A 9238-nucleotide genomic window follows, 5' to 3' on the forward strand; every position below is an offset into this window, starting at 1 on the left:
TGTTTTTTCGACGCATGATTTAGGTGCAGTCATAAATTCAATTTTAAGCTTTTTGGTATTTCATTTCGGTCTGGGTCTGGCCGGGGATCTGGTTTTGGGCCCCGAGTTTCGGGGGGTTAGGGGTTCGAGGTTCGGTGCTCGGGGTCCGAGGCCAAGATAAACACTTGACAACGTGCTAAGGCCGGCACTGGCAACGCGATAAGCGCATAAATAAAGCCCCCCGTAATAAATTCAGCGTCACATTTGACACCCCGCCATCGCATCTGTGGGCGCATGGGCGTCGAGGGGGGCTTCCACCAGTGACACTTGGTCCTCCAGAGCCACTCTCGACCTCTTGGCTTAACTGTACCATGCATCATCCGTAGCACTTCGGAGGCACCATCAAGCTCTTTTTTTCAAGACAACTTCTGGGGACGTTTATGTGGCGTTTTAGGATGCTCTTTGAATATTTATGGGGCAAAGCTAAGACAATATCGTTTTTCTTATCCAGTACATAGTAAACATAGCAATATATTTTGTGATTAAATAAATTCTATTGATTCTAGTTGAGGAAATTCTACCAAGAAGCTTAAGAAACTTATAAGAATGATTTATATTACGTTAAGGTATGCGGTGTTTATGGTATATGAGATTATAGTAAGATCTAAGTGACCCGTCAAAAGAATGGAGTCAGAATCTCAAGCCAATAATGGTAATATAGAATAATTCTCTTTCTAAAAGATCAAATCGATTGTATAGTGGAACAGCCTTTCTTTCAGAGGTCGAACCGTTAAGGATCTGCCAGCTGGTCAGCCGGTGTCCGAGTGCTTTTACCGTGTCATAATTACCTGGCAGGACTACGAGAAATATATGACATCTGCGTCGATGGAACAAAGGGGACTGGAAGGGAAAGGAAAGGATAAAAATCCTGCAGCCAGCTATTCACGGCAATCAAACAGCGCGGCACACGCGGCGAAAGGATGCGGCGCAGTGTGAGAGTGCAGAGTCCATTAAAAGGACATTCCACGCCGGCGATCCACATGTGTCCGGTGAAAGGACGTGCCGTGCCAAAAGGACATGGCACCTTGTTTGTTTTCCCACCGCCCAATGTCTCATATTTTCCTTTTTTAATTTTTGTAAATTGAAAACTCTGTGCGGATGCGGATGCAGCATTGCGTGGCAATTACACAAGCCCTCAGTCCGAGTCATAAATTCCATCCTTTGCAGGGAAAACCAAAAGGAGTAGCTTGCCACCAGGGGGTCTGGGCCTCCATTCGAGCCACTTCGAGGTGGCCAAGTGGCCGTGCAACATTTCATGTCGTGTTTACACTCACTTCCCAATCGCTCCCTCCCCTTCTCCACGAAAAAAATATGAAAAAAATCCAGCAAGAGGGTCAGGATATTAAAAACTGCAATTAACTGCGGCCAGTGCCTCCAGTTTGCCAATTACCGCCAGAGTTGTGAGCCGATGCGACAGGTTGCGGCCCGTCTTATTTATATTATTAAGTTTCTTTTTTATAATTTATCAATTTACCTTTTCCGCGACCGCACAACGTGCAAGTGCATAATGGGAATCGGGCTCTTGAAAACAATAATTACTTGGGGTAATATGTAAGCGGTTATTTCATTGAGTTTCCCTTCGTTCGGCGGGAGATACAATGTTGTCTTTTAAGTATAAGTATGCCGGAACATTATTACTTCAATACGTACTTCGGTGTTTAAAAGAAGTGTCATTAAAAATAAAAGAAAAGGGGCAGACCAGTTTCAAAATAAAATATCACTCATACGCAATGTGGTCCTGTAATATAATAGTTAGAAAATATACTGAATTTGTTCCTCCTGAAACTCCTAAATTCATAATTGATGAGAAGTGCTTTGAAATTAAAAAAATTATTATTTTTGTCTTAGTTGATTATTTAGAAATAATAATAATATTATTGTTAAAGGAAAGTTTATATAAAAATCAAGGCTTTGACTCTACCAGTTTTACTTTTACTTTCGCAAAAGAACTGGGTTTAAATTTGTATCATGATAATAACACCATTTTATTAAGACAAAAAATATTTATTTGATGTTGAAATATCTCAAGATCCCATCCCGAGAAAGTGCCACCCAAGAAGCGTGGCGCCGCGGAAGAAAACAGTCGTATTTTCGGGTTCTTTGACCCAATTAGAATGCATATGGCTGGGGAAATTAGAAAATGGGCAATTCGGTAATTCGGCGTGGACTTCGTGGCGGTTTCCAATTTTGAATTTGCCAATTAAATGTTTATCTCTGGCTAATTACCGACGCCTTTGGGCCACAAGAACAACAACAACGACCGCCCGACGCCGGCATTATTCAATTAAAAATTGTTGCTGTTGCGGGGGCTGTGTATCTTTTGTTTTTCTCGTTTTTGGCACGCACTAAACCCCATAAAAGTCATAAAGACCCGCATAAAACCCATAAAAACCATAAAACGAAAATGAAAAGAATCTTAAAAAGCGGCGAGCAACAAGAAGCGATGAATTTCAAGAGGGAAAGAGGAAATGGACGGGGGAGAGGAGGTGGAAAAACAAGTTTAAGGTGATTTCTGATTGATATGGAAAAGCACTCGCAACATGTTCGCTGCTCTCGCTTTTCCACTCGCTTTTCCCGCTGCCTTTCCTTTGAGTGGAAGTTCGCCTGTTGCCTGGGCGCTCTCTTCTCCGTTTTCCGCTTGCCTCTTTTTTTTTCAATCAGTGCCCGAGCACAATGATTTTTATTTTTATGCGCCAACGTAACGATCCCGTTTCCACTTACTTAAATCTACATTTTAACTGCCTGGCACATTTTATGTCCCCTTCTAACAGCCGTGTTAGATGGGCAGATGCGCGCGCTCTTTTTGGCGGCTCTCTCGCTCTTGCAAAAAAAGTGCGAAAGAGAGCGGGCTGAAAGAGAGCTTTTCCTTTTTCTACAGGCTTTTTTCAGGCTGCCAAATGTTCACTGCACAATTAAATCAATACAAATTAATAAGCAAACATGGGCAAACACAAAGAGAGGGAGAGCGAACGAGCCAGAGAGAGCAGGGCAAAAGAGAGCGGCAGACAATTGAGCCACATTCAGCAAACGATTATGAGGCCATCTCAGTCGCACTTAAAACGGCCATTACGAACGACAGTTATGGCGACGACGCCAGCAGAGGCGGCGGCTGCGCTGCGCCGCAACGACGGAGAGCGTGAGAAAAGCCATTCTCACGAAGAGCTGCGTATCGATTATGCTCAACGGCCGATTTACTTGTCTTAATGCGAGAGCGACACGTGGCGTCGTGAGATGGGGGTGAGAGAGAGAGAGAGAGGGACAGAGCAGCCATCTCGCTCTGGCCGCTCATTTCTTACGGCGCAGCCATTATGGTGCGCGCAGCCCTCTCGCTCGCACGCCCAGGCCAGCCCTAGCTGCATCTCGCTCCGACACATAAAAGACGCTTGATAGCCCTCTCTCTTTTTGAGTTATCGGCACTTTGGCTCTGCCGTTATGGCTTCCGTGTGAAGGGGGCGTGGCCTAGAGAGCAGTAGCATTTCGCACTGGGGTTTTATGGCTCATTTTCGGATTTTGAGTGCGTTCTTCCGCCGCTTCTTCTTCTTCTTTTCGGGCTCGTATTCGTATTTCGTATTTTCTGGGGCTTCCACTTTGACGTTTGCCGTCGCTTGTTTGGATAATTATTTGGATTGTTATTAGATTGTTGCAACAACTATAAAAGGGCCGTAAAAAATATTTTTATTTCGCCTTAAATGATTTTTAGTGGCCCAATGCCTTGCGGTGACAAATTGCCCCGGGAAGAGAAGATTATGGCCCTAATCACCGTCTTCATGTTTTCTTTGTCTTCTTCTTTGCCTTAGCTTTGACCCCACTTACACACACTTGGGGAAATATAGTTGTGGAGGGGGAGAGTTGGGAGCCTCATAAATATACATTTCATAATATGGATCTTTTTTTAAGCCGACATCACAGCAAACTTAAACAATGAATAAAAGGGGTTATTTAAGAATTAGTTAAATTGAGTATTTACAACTAAGTCCGAAATTCGGATATTTAATAAAGATATTGCAAGTTCATTTTATTTATCTAAATATTTTAAGATTTTAGATCAGATTAGACATATTAATAATATATAGATTTGAATGTATGTATCCGCATTTAACTGTTTTTTATCTTTATTTAAGTTCTGTAATCTGCTTTCAGACCGATTTCCTGAGTAAAACGTTGGTACTTTATAAATTATACATTTTAAATAAGAATATTATGCCTCAGGGACTCCTTTTGATAACTTTTTAGGCTCTGCAAGCATTATAATTTATTAAAAAAAGCTAAAAAATAATTACCACAAAAAGAAACCCCATCGCTTTGATTACAAGACCATATCAACTGAATAACTCCATAATTTGTTCGAATTCAGTTTCGATTTCATTGCGAGTCTTTGGCTATACCATTCGCATACAAAAATGGTTTATTTATTACTTTTTCATAAGGCAAACATAATTCTTGTGGAATTCGAAGAGCGGCCAGCATAAAACCAGAAAGGAGAGAAATAAGTCAGATAAAGAAAAAGCATTTTAACGAAACTGTCACGGACCGGGGACGTGAGTTCCGTGATTGGATTGCCCAATAAATGTTTATCGAACGTCGAACAAATGCGTATCTATCCTCTGAATGTTTGGCGCTTTATTTTGTTTTGGGAGTTTTTTTTTGTGGAAAAAACACTTGGGTTTGTATTTTTTGGGGTCTGGGTTTTGGTACCCAGCTGGCGGGAAAACAAACAAAAGACACGTTTTGAAAGAGAGACAGTAATGAACAGAAGCAGCAGAAGGAATGGCGGCAAAGTTATTTTTATGAAATTAATATTGAGTGCTGCGGGGCCATCCGAGTCCGAAATGGGTAATTAAAATAATAAAAGCATTTTTTCGACCGCCGATGCATTCGGAATTTTAATTAAAAGTCGCATGGGACCGCCGCCCCGGGGGACTGCTTGTAAATTCTGCAATGCGACATTTCAGAATGTTTTCGTAAACAAATATTAAGAACATTTTTTCCCTCGGGCAAATGCGTTTTTAAGTAGCAGCTTCGCCATAAGCGATCCGATAAATTCCGTCTGCCGGGCATCCCATTCGATTTAATTGACTCGCCCGGTTTGACTAATTTTGGATCTCCTTCCTTTCATTTCCCGGCCCTCCATCAACGCTCCCCGCATCCCATTTTCCCATTTTCCCCTCCCTCGGCAGCTGCTCTCCAGATACTCCTCCATTCTGATCCGCTTATGGATGTGTCCCGGTGAATTTATGTGCCTTTTCCAATGTTTTCTTTCTTGTCTATTCCCATTATTTTGTTGGTAATTTCTTTGAAAATGTGCGACTTGTCATTCGGCAGCAGCATTTCCACCTCCTCCTCCTGCATTTCTCAGGTCAGACATCCCGTTTTCCACTTGCCCCTCTCTCTCCTTGGCTTAATTATCTGTTTTCCCAACGTCGTTTTTTATGCTGCACCTTTTGATTTGTGTCGCCGTGTGACGACGTTTTACGTATCTTTTTTTGGCCATACCTGTATTCTTTATGTCTTTTTTTTACGAATTGCAATTTACGATGAACAGGAACGGACTCTGTTCAATGGTTTTTTTGTTGACTCAAGGTCGATCGCGGCGGGTGAATGACGTGGAATGGTGCTATCTATTGGCAAAATGGTATTCCTTAAATATAATAGAAAAATTGGTAAAAGTGATTCATTACAAGTTCGTAGCAAGCACTAGAAGGCTGTGCATCAAGAAGACATTTTTTTCTTATTCATAACATATTTTCGACAGCGAAAATGGTATATAACTAGGTATCTAAATGTCGAAATCATAATCCTGTTTTCAAAAACATATTTCAGAATGGTTTTACAAGGGTACGAATATGTTAAATAATGTTTTTGCCTCTACTTAAATAATTAAAAATTATTTCAAAAATATTTCGTGAGAAAATCCCACTCCTAACCCACCTACATGGCTCCATATTTTTATGAACCTGCGGAGAAATCTCGATTTAATTGCATTCATTTCATTTTGGATCACTTTGCAACTGCTCATTGCAATTATTCCAGCCGCAGTCGAGTGCATTTTAAAGAGGAACAACAATTACAAATTATATACATTTCGCATGAGCATCCTGGATGTATCCACATCCAAGTGCATCTCACCGGCGGCCATCTACTTTCGTCAATTACGAAAGAGCAGTTCGGGCGGAGATGAAGTCCGGCCAGCTGCCCGGCGGCCAAATTATCCGAACGCCATTAAAGTCATTAAAGCCATTATAAGCCGAGTAAAACGTTTAAGTGAAAATACATCTTCTGGATGTGCATGTGCATGTGCATGCGGATGATGCTGGGGATTCGCATGGGAAGTGTATGGGATGTAGATGAAGATGGGCTGGGTTCTGATGAGTTGGCGGCAGCGACAAACGCACACGGAGCGATAGACCCCGACCCCGAACCCTCAGTTCCCTGACTTTCTGGCTCCCAGAATCCCGATCCCGATCCACATCCCTCGGGTGCCTCTGTTATTACCAGCGTTTCGGTAAAAAGAGTTCCAATCCAGTTGATTTTGAGGAAACTTGGCCATTTTTTTAATTCATACTCGGTGCAGAGGCCACACACATATAATTTGGACAACTCTGGTGCTCAGCGCGAACATTTGCTTAAATGGAATTATCGTTCAATAACCCATTGAAGCAGTGGAAAAAATATGAGTCATACAAACAAATATTTATTTTGATTATTTAATAGATTTAATTATTAATTCCAAGATAAATATTGACTATAGGACCTATTAATGCACATTTTCTATCACAAAGATCTTTATTTTTGGTAACAGGTATTAATAATTTTAGCATAAAGTCTTTAAAAGGAGATTATAGTATCCAATTTTAAAAATCGGCTTTACATACTCGTGTATATTTTTATACCCGTTACTCGTAGAGTAAAAGGGTATACTAGATTCGTCGGAAAGTATGTAACAGGCAGAAGGAAGCGTTTCCGACCCCATAAAGTATATATATTCTTGATCAGGATCACTAGCCGAGTCGATCTAGCCATGTCCGTCTGTCCGTCTGTCCGTCTGTCCGTCTGTCCGTCTGTCCGTCTGTCCGTCTGTCCGTCTGTCTGTCCGGATGAACGCTGAGATCTCGGAAACTATGAGAGCTAGGCTATTGAGATTTGGCGTACAGATTCCTGAGCTTCTTACGCAGCGCAAGTTTGTTTCAGTAGACTGCCACGCCCACTCTAACGCCCACAAACCGCCCAAAACTGTAACTCCTACAGTTTTGATGCTAGATAGAAAATTTTAATTGAAATATATTGTTCTCATCAAGACCTATCGATTGACCTAAAAAAAGTTTGCCACGCCCACTTAAACGCCCACAAACCGCGAAAACCTGTGACGCCCACAATTTGCATGCTAGATAAAAAATTTTAACTGAAATGTATTGGTGTCGTCAATACCTATCGATTGATCCAAAAATAAATTTTCCACGCCCACTCTAACGCCCTTAACGCTTAAATCTGTCTACCGCCGGTAGGTGGCGCATTTTAATCTCGCTTTGCTGCTTGCATATCTCCATTTCCCTTTGAGTAACGGGTATCTGATAGTCGAGGTACTCGACTATAGCGTTCTTCCTTGTTTTATTTTGTATTTCTTGAGTCTTTATAATTTTTTTTAAAAATATATTGATAAAATGTCTTATTTTTCTTTAAGTGCACTTTTGTTTTGCTGCTGCGTCAGGCCCCATCGATAATGGTGGATCCCCTACCCCTCCGATTGTAATATAATCCATTTCACTAAAGAGAAACCATAGGTTCCCCCACCACTCAGTCCACTCCACATATCACGAGAGGAAGCTGCTGCTTTGGCCGAGCTCGAGTGTCAGGTGTTCGTGTTAAAATGCCAACTAATTTCAGTGTTTTGGGCTAAGAGCTGATAGCCAGTTGCTGCCAGGCTGGCCGGCCAATCGATTCACTTAATCAATGGGGCCAGAGCAAAGTGCTCACATTTTTTGGGTCGCAAAATGAAAACAAAACCATTATATGCTCATACTTAATACTTAATACTTAATACGAGTGTTTAAGCACAAAAAGTTGTCGCAGGAAATGGCCCTGTGGCCGGAGGGTCGATGGGTGGGCGTGGTCAGCGTTTTGTGGCTATCGCGCTGGGCCATCTTGGCCAGGTTTGCACACGTCCTCGGCCTTTTGGCTGCTTAGTCAGCACACCGAATGTCAACGAATTTTATTATTTGCAACCTCTGTCAGTGTGTCTCTTTGTTGGCCACGCCAGTGTGGGTGGAATGGCTGCCTAAATTATGATGCACGGCCGTGATAAAGTGGCAGCAAACGTCACCAGTCCAGTTGCCAGTTGCCAGTCGCAATTGCCATGCCATGAAGCACTCTGGGTTGAACGCCTCCGAAGGGGCAATGTCTCCCGATCGGGCAGGAACTACTATATCTGTAGCTGTATGCTATTCAGTAGACCCAAGCCCACGGGAGGACGTGAGCCGCCGATTCTGCACTTAGTAAAACGACTCTGATGGCGTCGGCCGAAAGTGTCCATAATTTATAATGATAAACTAGGGACTTATATTGGCTAAAAGACAAAGAGTTGTCGCATGGAAAATCAGTAAAAATTCCAGTTGATTGGCTCCGATGTATTGATATTAAATCGGCTCTCGATTGAATGAAAAGCTACTTCATTATTTGAATTTATTTAATGGACTTTTATGGATTTACTAAGCTTAATACGATTTTTCCATTAGACATAATTGCTTCAGAAGAAGAAATACTTATCAGTGTTCCGTAAAATAATTAGGTAGTACATTCATTTCTCATTAAAAAAATATTTCCAATATTGTATGTTCTAGACACAAGCTTAAATGTTCCCCTATACATAAGTTTAAATAATGATCAATGGCCACTGTCTATGTTTTCCCTGTACCAAGATATAAATGTTTATTGCGATATTTATTATTTGATATTATTATTTACTAAGCATAAGATCTTAAACAAAGGTTTTATTCAACCCTAGAATATTTACCATTCAATACCGCCGGATTAATACCCATTCCCATTGTTAAATTGGCTATTTACTATTTAAAATCAGCTTTAATAGATTACAATTGATTAAGTGGACAACCCACGCCTTAAAGCAATATCAAAACTGTCTGCCGTGTCAAATCACAAGTCGTTCGGTTCAACTAGTTTCTGCCCCCCGACTCGGAAATTATAA

General features: G+C 41.5%; 1 long non-coding RNA gene across 2 annotated transcripts; it reads left to right on the forward strand.

Moving 5' to 3' along the window:
• The first annotated feature begins 501 nt into the window (after positions 1–501).
• Positions 502–1183, forward strand: LOC139353275 (uncharacterized). Of its 2 annotated transcripts, none has more exons than XR_011604463.1 (2): positions 502–691; positions 747–1183. It is a non-coding gene; the product is annotated as an uncharacterized lncRNA (long non-coding RNA). The 2 variants fall into 2 exon arrangements; XR_011604464.1 differs by having other exon boundaries at positions 759–1183.
• Positions 1184–9238: the final 8055 nt, after the last annotated feature.

This window comes from Drosophila suzukii, chromosome 3 (assembly GCF_043229965.1).
Source record: "Drosophila suzukii chromosome 3, CBGP_Dsuzu_IsoJpt1.0, whole genome shotgun sequence".
NCBI lineage: Eukaryota > Metazoa > Arthropoda > Insecta > Diptera > Drosophilidae > Drosophila > Drosophila suzukii.